Source organism: Protopterus annectens, chromosome 4.part0, assembly GCF_019279795.1.
Source record: "Protopterus annectens isolate FY-2018-M chromosome 4.part0, PAN1.0, whole genome shotgun sequence".
Taxonomy (NCBI): Eukaryota; Metazoa; Chordata; order Ceratodontiformes; family Protopteridae; genus Protopterus; species Protopterus annectens.
This window is the reverse complement of record NC_056733.1, coordinates 374195581-374211599: the sequence shown is the minus strand read 5'-3', so window position 1 is coordinate 374211599 and position 16019 is coordinate 374195581.

Genomic DNA, 16019 nt, shown 5'->3' with positions numbered 1-16019 from the left:
TTATCCATTAAATATTCCTAAATGATTTGCTGCTTTAACATTATTATAACTAAATCTCTAAATAAATATATAGAACAGAGTGGGACCTGAAGAGATACCGATATCTATAAATTTAAAGTTAACATATATTCTTATCATGCTAAAATATTACACAAAGGAAAATCAATGCACATATATACTGATCACATTAAAATATATCTACATATATCTTATAGATCTAACAAGAGCTCTGAATTAATTTTAAAAGTACGAGTGTCTATATCTTAAACTTCTGGCAATCTTATTGTGATAAATATCAAAATATTTATAGCTTACTAAATTAGTTCATAAATATATGTACATTGCAGCCAATCATTAGTGGACCAGAGTTCCGCTGTGGTGACCCCTAACCTGGAAAAGCCGAAAAGACAAATAAGAACTGATCTCAGCAAGAATGTCTTGCTCTTTTTATGTAGTCAAAAATGCAGCCTATATTGTTTTCAAAAGTTACAATGTGCTTCATTCAAATCCCATTCTCCCTTCTAGGGTTAAAACATATTGAAAGGCCTACTTTAGTTTCTATCAAAATGGATGTACTGATTCAGCAATATAACACTAAAATTTCCAGCTCTGACTTATGAAATAAGTTATTTCAGGTAGTCTTAGTGAATCTAATAACATACAGCATGCAAAAAGCTTCAAAGTTCACATGACCAACCTTCAAATTTCAGCTTTCAGGATATATTTCAAATATTTTTATATGATGTTATATGTAAATTACATGAGATCTTGTACATTCACTTTTCTGGCATATGCAAATATATGCAATGCATATCTTTCTTAAAAGCAGTTTGTTATTTAAATATATTTTCTGCCTTTGCCCACTGATGTTTTATCTTATTTTATATAAAGCTTGTATTTCTAAAATCTCCCATCAAAGAGCTATTTTATCATCAGCTCTCTATTAGAGATTACACTATGTACATATCTTTATTAACTTACTGATACTGCTCCTTTATTAATCTTACAAAGTGGATATTTAAGTCTGTATGCATTCTATGTTATTCATAAGATGTCTACTCTTCTTATTAATTCTACTATTACAAGCAATATTGACTATATGTAAACATTTCATGCTTGTTTAATTTGAATGTGTGTTTTTAGCCACTATGAACTGCTTTTCGGATCTAAGCTTCACATCCTGACAGAGTTTGATTACAGTATGTGAAAATGACACCTCACAGCACACAGCAGCTGCTAATTTCCTCTGTTAGTTTTTCATTCTTCTTAATTCTTTTAAACTGTTCTAATAAGTAAGAAACATCTAATGTTACCTTTTCCACATTAATATATACAGTTAGAGTTAATAAAACTATAGCATAAGCTATCAACATTCAGCAAAACATAAGCAAATTATATGTCAGCAACAGCTCAATATAAAACAATACTACAGCTATTGTTTTACCATTTCTTCACTTTAAAAAAATGTTATCTGGAGTAGATTTCTCATTTATATACTTGAAAAAAAATTCTTCCTGTTTTCACAGACATCAGTGACAAGCTTTGACATAGATTTTTTTAAACAGCTCAAGGAGCTGTCAGGAAGCAAGGCAAACAAGAATAAAGCATTTTCACACAACTAGAATATTATTTTTCAGTGTTAATTGCTTCATAAATGATGTATGAAAGGAATGTGTTCACATATTTTATAAGTGTGCTGGACCATGCTATTTTTAATATTTGATCTTTTTCTAAGCTGGATATAAACTTAACTATAATTGAATGTGGTGGTGAGTGTTCCTTCTTTGAAGGTGCAGTCATGGATCTATGTGCCCTTTCAATTCCAAAATATAAAGCTTCAGGTACATTTAATGTTTTATGTAGCCAGATTTTTAAGAAATTTATTATGTTATCTCCCTTCATAGTTTTCAGGTATAACATAATTTTTAATATTATTTAATCTCAATCTATTTTCTAAATCAACTTTATCTATGAACCATTTTTTTTGTTTTAAAAGGAATTCAGTGTGAGGCTCACCATCACTTTTTCTCCTTTCATGATTATTTCAAGCCTCTTCCATACTGTTGATTTGTGTCATTGTTGTTTTTTAAAAATTTCTAAATATTCCATCTTCTTTCTGGACTCTTCATTGAAACGTTCTGTTTTGGTATCCAGTCTGTCCATTTTAAGGAATATATCCTATATACTAGATATCAGTGACTGGGTGTCTTTTTTAACACAAGAATCCTAAGTAAAATTTCTTGAGTGGCTCAAGTGAAGTCTCTTCTCTCTTAACCAAGCAGTTGAAATTCTGACAAATAAATTACAGATTTTGAAGAACATGAAGCTATAAATGTTTTCTCTGACTATTAGTGAATACAATTAGCTAAAAGATATCTCCAAATTTATTTAATTTATTATATTTTCTGTCAGAGAAAAGTTTTCAGTCACAGAGTTTTCACCAGTCATTGCTGTCAGTTATCCATCTTGGACATGCCCTTGTGTATGACCTTTCTCCATGTGAAACTGCTTAGATGCACAGTGTTCCATTTTTCTTTGCCAGTTTTCTTTCTGTTCTTGCCAAATCCCTTTTCTTCTTTTTGCCTGTGTTTTACATGAATTCAACTCTTCAGTTTACTGTTTAATTTAACTCAAAAAGTAAGCTTGCTGACTCTGCACACGTCTATTTTATTTCATTTAAACAATCTTCCCTTGTTTGATAATTTTATCTGATATGCACTTTTGTATTTTACTCATAAATGCATAATTCACACAATTTAATTTCATTTCATTTCTTTTAGTGCCACAAGCATAAATATTTTTTATGTGACTTTGCATCCTTGAGAAAAACATACAGTGAATACACATATATATTGTTTTTTTTCTGTTCACAGTAGTTCTGTAGCCTCTGTCTCATAACACTGCCCAGTTTTACTTTCCTTCTTGAAACTCAGATATGTTACACATTATAATTATTTTCTCCCTTGTGATATAAACATGGGACATTACAACTTCTCAGGCTTCTCAGCTATCCAACTCACAGTCAACAATAGACTTAATTTCTTGATCCACAATTTCACATTTTTAGAGAAAGTATGTTGTAAAAAGAGATGTCCTGGAAATTGTACCTACACAGTGTATCACACTGATAACTCAACACCTGACCTCAATAGTTCTAACACCATTTAACATATGCAGCTGTACAGGAAACCAGGATATGATAACTTACATTCTGGTACTATGTTATGAAAAAATTGCTAAATATTTAAAGTATCAGTATATTGTATTACAGACAAATGAGGTTTGGTAACAAACCAATTTGTCCAGGCACATCTTTAGATGGGGTCAGATTGAAATAGTAATGGGAATTAAGAGGGTAAGGGAAGGAAGCCAATTGGGGAGGGGGGATGCATTGGTTAAATGTGAATGTAGGAAGCTTGGGAGGAAATAAGGTAAGGTTGTGAGGGGCTTAATGGGTTTTATGCAAGTGTAACTGGGTAAGTAATCACATTTTGGCATGAAATTGCTACCTGCCCCCCCATCTGTTTTTTGGAACATTGGGATTGTGGTTATTTTATATGTTTGGGTAGGTGGAGAAGAGGAGCATTCTTCTGTTCTCCCTCTGGTGTTGCATGTTCATTTCAATGAGTTAGGAAATGAGAATGAGCAGTTGGGCACTGCTATTTGGTTGGATGTTTAATTCAATAAGTGGGAAATGAAAGTGAGCTATGGGACACTGCTTGATAAGTAAAATAAGCAAGCGGGGGTAAGAATGCTGCTTATTTGATCAGGGTGAGTGAGGCTATGCTGCACTGGTTAACAGTTATATGGATGTTTATGTTGTGATTAATAACAGTATATGGATGTTTATGCTGCGATTAATAAATAATATTGGTCAATATGTTTATGGAAGTTTAATAAAGATCATTAAACATCATTTGGTGTGATGTGTTTATTGAAGGGGACTGGGACAATAGTTTATTTATTCCTGGGTTTCAGTAAATCTTGATGTTTGATGCAGTGTGTATTTGGGGATGACAACTTACGAAAGCAGAATATAGTCAAGAAAGCTAATTGGTGCTCGCTTGTTTACATTTCTTCACTATGTAGAAATACTTTTTAAATGAAATTGTTTTTCTTTCATTGAGCAATTAAGGTACTCGCTCATTGCTGAGAAGAGGTTTTATCAAATCAGATTAATATTATGTTAAAAGCCATGATGTGATTTTTGTTAATCCATGTACGGCTATATCAACTAAATCATCATCCCCTAGAAAAGTGAGTAAAATGACCATTAAAATCCTTTTTAATATTGTTCACATGACAAAAGTTAGATAAAATGATCTGACATTTGTTATTCCCATTCTTCATATTTATTATCAATTGGAACTCTTCCTGGTCAGAATGTAGGCAAAAAAATTATATTTATTGTGACAACATATATAGTACATGCTTTCTTCTTAAACTGGACTTTTTCAGACTTGAGATGATAAAGCAAGACTTTACTTGTATGTAAAACATGTAAAATAAATAGCTAATGAGTATTAATACTATAACTTATTTTTTAAACAGTCATGAAATATACTAGTTCATTGATTCCTGGTGAAGTTCAGTGCAGGCATCAAGCTTAACTTGGAATTTATATTATTTCAATGCTAAAATCCTGTCAGCATTTCCTCTACTAAAATTAGATATCACATAATCTAGAATATAAACACAGATGATTTTTTAAAACTGTAACCATTATATGCACACCTGCAAAGAGCATTGTTCAAATTTCCTAGATGAAGTACTCTAATGTCCTGTGCTTCAATGTTCCTGTAATTCATCAATACAGAAAGCTGTTAAAACAGAGCAACAAGTAGTATAAATAACATTCCTTGATAAAGAAATATAATTATTTTGGATCCTTAAATAAAGAACCTTTAGTCAAAAACATTATAATTTGCAACATTAACAAATGTGCACTCAACACAGAAGCCTCATCTGGGCATACCTGTCTTCATTATACTGTGTGATCTAAATCCTGAATTATTTAGTCTGCAGAATCTTTCCAGATGTCATTTTCCTGAGTAAGTAAACATTGGTTTATCATCAAAACTTGAAATAAGTTCTAACTACTTACAATTCTCTATATCATGGAAATAATGCTTTTAATTTCACCAGAATCTATTCCAAGGTAAAGCCATGGAAAAAATCTCTCTCTCTCTCTCTCTTTCTCTCTCACCGTTGTTGACTGTACTATTGCAATTAGTGTCAGATGACCTTAAGTAATATGGCTTGTACTTTCCATTTCATTGTGAAGTAGCTTCTTTAATTCTGCTGCCAAAAATCTTATTCAGAAAACCTTTACTCTCAAGTCTCATGAAAAGAAGCTTATTGTTTCATATAGGCTTCTCATCTATTTTTGTAAGTCACTGATTCTAATCACTTGACCTTTTGCAACACAAACAGCAAGTGAGAGGTAGATGTATGTGTGTGTGCGTGTTTGTGTGTGTGTGTGTGTGTGTGTGTGTGTGTGTGTGTGTGTGTGTGTGTGTGTGTGTGTGTTTATAAGAGGGAGGTAATTGGTTAAGAGGGAGGAAGGGGTATGTGTGTATATGTGTAGAAGAGGGAATTAGGGAGGGTCATACCTCTCAATTGTCCAGATTATTGCAGAATGTACAGATTTTTCCTAATATTTTTAGTTTGTTTCTCATAAAATTGTGTTTTTCTGGCAAATCCCTGGCAAATTATTGAGGACTGAAGTCAGAAGAAAATATCAGACATTTAAATTTAAACTTCATATCCTTCAGAAGATTCACACTAATTTTTTTTATTTATTGACATTTGTTTACCGGGAAAATCCACTGGGCTGATAAGAGCCCATTTTCAGTGGAGACCCAGGGAGAAAAGCTCCAATACAGAGAAAAACAAAATAACAATGTAAAATGCTAATATTAATATTAAGAGGAAAAAGCAAAGAGACATCACAAAAGTCTCCATACAAGTTTACAAAGTATAATCATATAATGCACAAAAATAGAAGACACCCAATGTAACCATAGGAGGAATTTAAGAATGAGTGAAATTCATCAAAATAGATAGATAACAAGTACAGTATTTATGCGTCTAGTAAATAAGTTGTGGAAAGTATAGCAATAAGGGCAGAGTGAATGCAAATTTATAATGGCACTTTAAAGTAGTGACAAGGTGATTAAGGTTATCAGCAGGAGGAAAACTAGTTAATACAATTACGGCAATTGTGTAAAAGATAGAATGGTTGAAGAGGTTAAGTAGTGAAGATGCATTGTGGGGTAGTTAATCTGATAGTGAGGCTTAGAAGAAAAGCTGAGATTGATAGAGAAGGAGTTTAGGTAATGGCATAATGGATAATAGTAGGTGCATTAGTGCAATTAGAAAGGAGATGATTATGAAGGGCAATTTTGAATTTTGGAGGGTGTGGATCACTACGTACAGAGGAAGGGAGGTTATTCCATTGTCTTGCAATGGTCCAGGAATAGGAGTTTTCCTACTGGTAAATTGCTATGCTTGTTCTTCCATCAACATTCTAAGTTTGTAAGAGCAATATTTAAAATGTGTCCCTGTTGTTGGGGCTTTGCCTCCCCATTATTTGTGGTTCTATCCAGATTTCTTGCTTTAAGTCTAAGAGGTTGAGAGGTATGGGAGATATATGTGTGTGTTATACCTCTGTACTGTACAGATTTTCACAGAATGCCCATATTTTTTCTTTTTGGTCTGTTCCTCATAAACATTGTTTTTTTTTTGACAAATCACTCGGATGATAAGGATTAAAGTTACTAAATAATTACATGTATTTGAGCTTCAGACATCATGTCCTTCAGAAAATGCACTCTAACACAAATCATTTTATTCTAGCAACTTTCAAAGTTTATAAGAGCAATATTTAAAGTGTGTCCATAACTTTAGGCCTTTGTCCCCCCCCCCCATTATGACAGGCTTCGTCCAGATTTCTTGCACTAAGAGGTTGAGGTGTGTGTGTGTGTGTGAGAGAGTGAAATGCCCAAGTTAGGGTCAGCAGGTGGTTAGTAATTTGTTTAGGCTCAAACCCTGTACCTAAGCTATAGGTGTGTGTGTTTAAGAGCTAGGTAGATAGTGTGTGTGTGTGTGTGTGTGTGTGTGTGTGTGTGTGTGTGTGTGTGTGTGTGTGTGTGTGTGTGTGTGTGTATAAGAGGGATGTAAGTGTGTAAGAGAAAAATGCAACTACCAAGATGCATTTTTCGAGGAACTGACTTTCAGGTACATTTTTCAAGGAATTTAGTTTCAAATACATTTTAAGGAATTGTGAGCTTCAAGGGAAGAGAAGTTTACTGCTGCTCATGCTAAGCCTGTTTATAATGTGAAATTGGTTTGTTTAGCAAATGGTATTGCTATAGTGGTATAGACTTTTAACATTGTATTAGTAGCACAATGGGTAGCATACTTGCATCTTGATACAGAAAGCAGTGGGTTCTACTTTCACAGCATGTAGATAGATTACTGCTACTGTGTTGTATTTTAAGGGGCTGGCATGCTGTAGTCTTGAGTATGTCTTCCTTTGGATGAGATGCCTATTAACTATGAACCTGCTGCCATCCATTCCCCGGTCAATTGCAATATTAACAGCTTACCTTTTTTTATGTAACATAGGCAATTTATTCTTCCAAGGTAGCAGGCCCTGAATTTGTAGATGAAACAAAACTGTAGATGAAACACTGAAATATAAAGTTGTTTGTTACAAGCAAACTTTTCTTTAGTTACAGATCTCTTTAATGTGGAATTATTCAGGTGACTTTTACTTCTGCAGAAATTGTGCATATTGACTGATATTGATGGAGTGTAATGATAGAAATTTGAGTGGCCTTTTATGGTTGAAATGTTCTGAATTGGGCAGTTTTGTCATTATTGGTTCATATGTTTTGTTTCATTGCTTACTGGAAAAATGTTCAAAACTATACATTTAAAAAACAAGTTCTAACAAATGGTGCTGTATTATACAAGGGATATAATTTAATTACTATATATTACAATTTAAAACCAGGAAGGTCACTCAAAGAACTTTTGCATGGTCCTAGAAATGTGTGCAGGGGGCCTATGATTTGAAACAGCCAAAGGTAAACTTCATCCGCCACTGGACAGATGCATTTTCTTTAAATGTGGGTTTAAATGCTGTTTCAGTGAATGTGAGTTTCAAAGGCAGAGTAGTTTTAATGCTAAGTGTATTTTCATTGTGATACAGTATTGCATGTGAGTTTCAAAGGCAGAGAAGTTTTAATGCTAAGTCTGGTTTCATTGTGAGGCTATATTGCTTTGTTTGGCAAGTGTCTATCAGTGTTTGTGCTATACAATTTGAAATAAAAGTTTTACATTAAATCCAAATATCTGTAATCATTGTTGAAGCAAAGCAGAAAACTGTATGCACACAGAGTTTTGAACAGTGTTTATGGTAACTGCAGAGAAATAGCCAAGTAATGCCACACTGGAATGGCTGCATTGGTGAGCTGAGTGGTGGAGGTTGGGGGGGGGGGTTGACCTATATATCCGGAGTCACGTAAAAGTTTTTCTTGCAAAAACTGGGTTGTGAGTGGAAAATGTTTAAGAAGCCCTGGTCTAAGTTACTTTCAGGCTTTTTTACCCGAAGTTCTGGGTTTGATTCGGTCGGTCTTCACTGAATTGAATCCTTCTGAGCAAATCACATAGGACTGGATTCTGGACAGTCTTGTTATGAGTTTTTGGTGTAATTAAAGTGACAATGTAACAGAGTTCATGTATAATAAGCATGTGAATTGTAACATTAACTGTCCATGTTTATGGCTAATGCACTAATGGATATCAGTGTAACATATTACTAGATGATAGTGCCTGAATGGAATGAAGCAAACTCACTGACAGAAATTTAAAATACATACTCATGCATGCCATATGTCAAACAATATCCACAAGTAAATAAACACATACAAACATGCCAAATTAACAAATATATATCTATATATATATCTATCTACACACATATATATATATAGAGAGAGAGAGAGAGAGAGAGAGAGAGACAGAAAGGTTATTTGCAGAGGCAAAAAAACTATTCTTAATTAACTTAACAGCAATTCCTTTTTCTATACAGGCACTGAGATATGGCCCTACTTGTGGACGGTGTGGGTATACAGCATACTGTCATGGGCAGTTGTGAACAGCAAGCAGCTATCTATGCTGAGAACACAACATGCCTATGGACAACATACTGTACATGTGTGGAAAATATGTATCAATGTCCACAATAATTATGCACAACAAGCATTACAGTCAAAGTATTGCTGTCTACATAGAGTGGCTTCCAAAGAAAGTCTCAAAATTTTAACAATATCATAATGTACAGGTAGTATTTTATAACCGATTTTATATCACCAGTGTATGCCATTGCTGTCAGTACATTGCATAGTTACATGTTACGCATGATAAGGGGTAATATAGTTTCTGGTACAATTCAGAAGAGGTATGTGAATATACTGTTACAGTTTCACAGTACGGTCACAATGCTTGCATGGATGAACCACTAATGACTTGCAGTTACACATTGCTGTATGTGATATAGTGTTATGTACTGTATGCACATCCTCATACAGCTCAGACTATGGCATGCTGACATGTGTTTTCTATATAAATGGATGATTGTGATCCATGGTATTCTGTCTGTAATACTCTAGGCATATCTGCAAAGTCCAGTTTACTACAAGTAATCTGCTGTCGGGATAAGTACTTCATCATATGCATATTCCTCTGAAAGACTTTTTCTTTTGCAAATCCACTAAGATTTTATGGGTCATAGGTTGGCTGTCTTATGTTGGTATGTGTCTTCTCTAAACCCTCCTGTCCCTGAAACAATTTAGGTGATTAACCCCACTGTGTTGGGGCCATCAGCCAGGTGCAAGAAGAAAGTGTGCCAGGGAGCTACCATTGATATAGTGCAAGGAAGTTGTACTCTTATGTGCTAGCGTTATTCAGAAAGTGATTACCAGCTACTATGCAAGACTTGTCTTTAATTGTGCCCCCACTCTTTTCCAAAAATGACAATACCCCCTCATGTTCTGCCCATTCACCTAGCCAAGATGATATTCAGGGATTCAGTCTTGACCAAGGCACAGGCTCACAAGGACCACCTACCTGTCTCCAGTACATTGCTATTACCTCTTTCCTTAAACCGAGATGAGTAGGCACAGCCCAATAATTCCTTTCCCCTGCCAGCTCCTATACATGCCTGGAATGCATAAATGAATGCAGATCTTTGTCATGGCTTCATCCCTTCACATCAGTGTAGTTGGTTTGCTCTACAAAACTTGTAGACCTTGGCACAAACTATTGGACCAAGAAATGTTTCTGAATATTGGCATTTTGTTCTATAATTCAGTGGCAAGACAAGTATGTACACACACACACACACACACACACACACACACACACACACACACACACATAATGATATATAGATAGATAGATAGATAGATAGATAGATAGATAGATAGATAGATAGAAATATTCTGCTGATTGTTTTTCTTGAACTGCTCCTTCACTTGTCTCTACTAACTCCATTCGCCCTGTGGGCTCACTCCGCTCCCCTACCCCCAATTCCCACCCACCCTCAGTGCTCTTACTCTTATACTATTTAACCACACCCTCTTTCCCTTAGTATCCAATCCTTAGCTAACCACTCCCTATTCCTAGTGAACCACCCTCAAGGATCAACTGTATAAGGCTACAACAACTATTCCCTCTTTCTCTAAATACTCACTACCACTTCCCCATAACCCCCTCACCTTTTTCCACACAGACTTATTACTCTTTCTTACCTCCTACATTCCACCTTGCAACTAAATCATCCCAATGTCTAAACTCCCTACACCAGCATAATTAAAACTGCTACTTCTAGTCATACTTATACCCTCTCTTACAGCAGCCTACCTCCTTACCTCCTACGAACACCCATTACATTTACAATTTCACTACTCCTATAAACAAACTGCTACACCATCAATAATTATCTCCAGTATCAATGCAAACATAACTTCTACACCCAACTACCTACTAGCAAAATATCATAAAATAGCCCATATTAGGTATATCTATCTAAAAGCTAGGAAGTCTCTAAACCTATTCAGTAAATTCCCAAATACAAGATATGGAATACAAGTCCACTCAAAAGATGGAGATATTCACCCAAACCCAGGCCCAACAAATACTCCTACCATTCAACCCCAAAACCTCAGTCCCACAACAAAACTTACTCTTACCAAACCTCCTAACTCACTCTCTATAGCACACCTCAACATACGTAGTATAAATAACAAAGTTGCACACCTCCATGTTCTCTTAGAAGTACACTTCTTTGACATTCTATGTTTGACAGAAACATGGTTAAAACCCAAGACTAAAGTCAATGAAGTAATACCACACGGATATAATATCATAAGACAAGACCGTATAGCTAGGTAGGGAGGTGGGGTAGCTATCTTGTATAAAGCAGAATTTCAAGTCACTGTATCTGAGTACAAACTACCTCAAGACACAAATGCTGAAATCCTAATTTCTAAACTTCAGCTCAATACAAGCAAACCCATATATATCATCTGTATTTATCTTCCTCCTGGCAATAACAACAACACCCTAGAAGATATCCTTTGCTGCCTATCTCAAAACTTCCCCCAAGAAACTATAGTCTTTGGTGACTTTAATATTGATTGGAAGTCTTGCAGCACTGAGCACCCTACTAACCATATCAACCTATTTGGTTTCTCTCAAACCATCACCTCCCCTACTAGAATAAATAAACCCAGTAAGAAAGAAAGTACCTTAGATTGGATACTCATAAACAATCATCCCCATCCATATGAAGTAGGGACTCTCCCAGATGATGTAAGTGATCACTCACTCACCTATATTATCAGGCATAAGACCAATATACCCTCCACAACTACTTTCAAGACAACTCAAACCAATAAAAACTTTAACCCTGATCTCTTCCAAAGAGAACTTAGGGCATGTGATTGGTCTCCCATCAAATACCTCCCTCTTGAGGAAGCCGTAAGATACTTTAATTCTAAATTCCTTTCAATTCTTGACCACCATGCACCAACCTGAACTATCAGAATTAGGACTAAACCTGCCCCTTGGCTTTCTAGAGAAACCAAGCAAAAAATTATACTTAGAAATAAAGTCTGGGCCAAATGGCATACCACTAAAAACCCTGTAGATCAACAAAAATTTAGACAGCTGAGAAATAACACAAAGAAAGCTATACGCTCAGACAAAAGGAACTTTTACTTACAACTCCAGCAAACTCACCAAAAGAAACAACAAATGTTTTGGGCAGCCATTAACAAACTACTCCACCCTGGTCAATCCGTTACACCAACCCCCCAAAGCTCCGACCATGAGAATCCTAAGCAAACTGCCGATACCTTCAATACCTTTTTCACAGAGGCCATTCAAACACTTGCAAATCAACTATCACCTGATAACTCAACTCTCACAACCTCTAATACTAGCCCTCTCCCTCCTTTTCTCTTGCAACCGGTACCTACATCACAAATTCTCACCCTAATCCAAAAACTTAAACCATCCACTCCCTCAGCTGATCAACTACCTGCAGAATATCTGCAAAAAGCTGCCAAAGCCATAGCCTATCCCATCTCCATCCTGATTAACAGAACCATAAGTGAAGGACAAATCCCAACTATCTGGAAAATCTCCCACATTATCCCCCTACATAAAGGTGGGAACTCTTACGAATTCTCTAACTACCGACCAATAGCCTTACTCTCACCTTTGGCAAAAATTATGGAAAGATGCATCCATAGTCAACTACTTGACCACATAATCCAAAATGACCTACTTTCCAAGTGTCAACATGGCTTTAGACCATTCCACAGTACTACCACTGCCCTCTTATCCTTTACTGACTCCATTAACAAAAACCGCAATAACAACAGGCTTTCCTCTGCCCTATTTATTGATCTTTCAAAAGCATTTGATATGGTTAACCACCAGATACTTATAAATATCCCCAAATCCCTTTCACTAGATGCACTGGCCATAAAATGGTTCCAATCCTACTTAGAAAATAGACAACAGGCATTGCTATGGGATAATAATCTATCCACCCACCTCCCCATTACCCTTGGTGTCCCTCAAGGCTCCATACTGGGACCTCTCCTATTTTTACTTTTCATTAATGACCTTCACTTAGTAATTCCTCAGGCTACTTGTATACAATATGCAGACGATTCCACACTTATATGCTCAGCCACATCTTCATCCAAACTGCAGTCCCTAACCCAAAATGTGTTCAATACAGTAGAACAATGGGTTACACAACGTTGCCTCCTTCTGAACCCCCAAAAAAACGAAACTCTTGCTTTTTACTCCCACGCGTAAGTCCTCCCCAATAGAGTTCACAGTCATATCTAATAATGGTACTCTAATATCTTCTGACCCTACTACCAAACTTCTTGGAGTAACAACTGACAACAATATCAGCTTTGATACCCATATCAACAATATAATTAAAACTGTAAATAGAAAACTTGGCTCTCTCTATAGGATCAGACCTTTCCTTACTCCAGCTGCTAGAATAACTATCGCTCACACTCATCTAATGTCTACATTCCTCTATGCTTCACCTATATATACTAATCTATCAAAAAATAACCTCCACAAAATGGTAACCTCCTACAACAACATTGCCAAATTTGCTACTGGAAATCCTTTTAGAACTCACCACTGCACTAATCTAAAACAGCTAGGATGGCTTGAGCTACACAATCAGCTTAAATTTCACCAACTTACCATTGCCCACAAGATCCTTTACCTACCAACCAATACTCCAATACTTTCTACCCTCATTACCCCCTATAACAATCTTAATACCTTACGTTCATCAAATAAACTACTTGTCAGTTTATGTAAATCCAACAACATGGCCGGTGACTCTCTATTCTCGAATACTGCTGGAAAATCCTGGAACCTACTTCCCAGTGAACTTGCATCACTGTCCTCTTTATCACTTTTCAAAAATAAACTGAAACCTTACCTTAGAACACACTGGTTATGCCCCTGTTCTAAACCTTATTAACCTTCCCTTATTTACTGGGCTCTGTTTAACTGCTAATCTCTCAGTACTAACTCCAATCCTCCTTTATAATACATACAACTTTAGACTTGCTATGTTTAACTGACCTATCTTGTTGATATTTTCTTAATTTTAGATGTTTATTGAGTTTGTGTATTTACCTGACCTTGTGTTGTTGAGAATTTCTTTGTATATGTGATAAGTTTGTTAGATAGTTATGTAATTGAGCTTCCTCCCTTTGTTAATGTATTGTACTAGCATTTTTTTGTTACTAAATTCTCTTGGAGCTTATCTCCCCGGGCCTCTACTGAAAATGGACATATATCCAGTTAGACTAGCCCGGTCAACAAATGTAAAATAAAATAAATAAAAATAAATAAAGAGATTCTGAAACATTGCATACTAAAAAGGGCCAGCAGTGGTGCATGGCATTGGAGAGCTAAATATAGCAACAATAAGCCATATAAGTCTGTAGTATTCTGACAGATACACTCAAATTGAGATTATTACTGCTACACAGGGATATATTGTCGTTGCCTAATACTAAGGTATGTCCACTTATCTGTTACATCACATCCATTAGGCTGTATTATATTTTTTCTCCTTGTTATATATGCACACAACAATAATGCTCTTGCCATGTCTTGATGTTGAGGTAAACATTTGTATGGAAGATATAACCTGTATATTGTGAGACTACCTACATTTGAAGTTTCCTTTGTAGGTTTAACAAAGATAGCAAAACGTTTATTGTAATGCTTGCTGTTGACATTTCCTGTGGGTACTGATGCAGATTTTTCCATGTATGTGTGCTGTCCATAGGTATATTATGCTCATAGCATGGAAAGCTTTTTAATTTCACAACTGCCAATGAGAGTGTGCCGCTTACCAGTTCTATATATAAGAAGCTGCAAATCTATGTAGCTGTGTAGGAAAGGAAATCACTTTGATGTTCAGCTGGAGTATGGTTTCCCTTACAGCTCTCTCTCTCTCTATCTATCTATATATCATGTGTGTGTGTGTGTGTGTGTGTGTGTGTGTGTGTGTGTGTGTGTGTGTGTGTGTGTGTGTGTATATATATACATGTAAACATAATGTAAACAAAGACAGCATGCACTGCATTAATGTGTTAGATAAAGGTCTTTCTTGTCAATGTTACAGTTCATGTAAATATAAGACATGAGCATTATGTTACTTTACTAATACTTTTAGAAACTGTGTGTAGGCTGCGGTTTTATATGCCTGTGGAACAGAATAGAAGGGGCTTACAATCTTGACATTTACCTGATGTGAATTTTCATGAAGAAAATTCCGACAGAAAATGACTAACAACAGAAGCGAATTTGTAAGAACTTTTCGTGACTTATTGAAAGTATTTTTGCAAAACTGCAGCCCCTCTGCACTCTCACAGACCCTGATTTAAGTACATTAACACTAACACTGTATTTAACTTCTGAGATAGGGGAGTATTTGATTTTCCTGCATTTAAGAACATTGTTTTTTTTTTTTTTTGGAAACAACTTTGCTATCAAGGAAATTCCTGTTGATAAGATGCCTGGAAGCCAGTGGCTCTACTTATAGCTATTGTAATGAAACAGTACATGTATGCAGTGTGGACATTAAAACAGGAAAATATTAGTGTTCTACTATACATATCAAAATTTCCATTGTATTGAATATAATTACAAGAATTTTGCCATTGAGGAAATATAGATACAACATAAATATGTTCAGCATGTGTGTATATGTGGGTGCTGTTTACTTTGTTGAGTGTGTATGTGTTTATTTATGAGAGTTGTTTGATATATGGCACACGTGTATATGTATTATTTGTTATGGCAGAGTCACTTATCTGGAATTCAACACTGCTGAATTACAGCAGTGAAAGTGAAATATATGTTTCTTATCTTCCAGTCAAGTT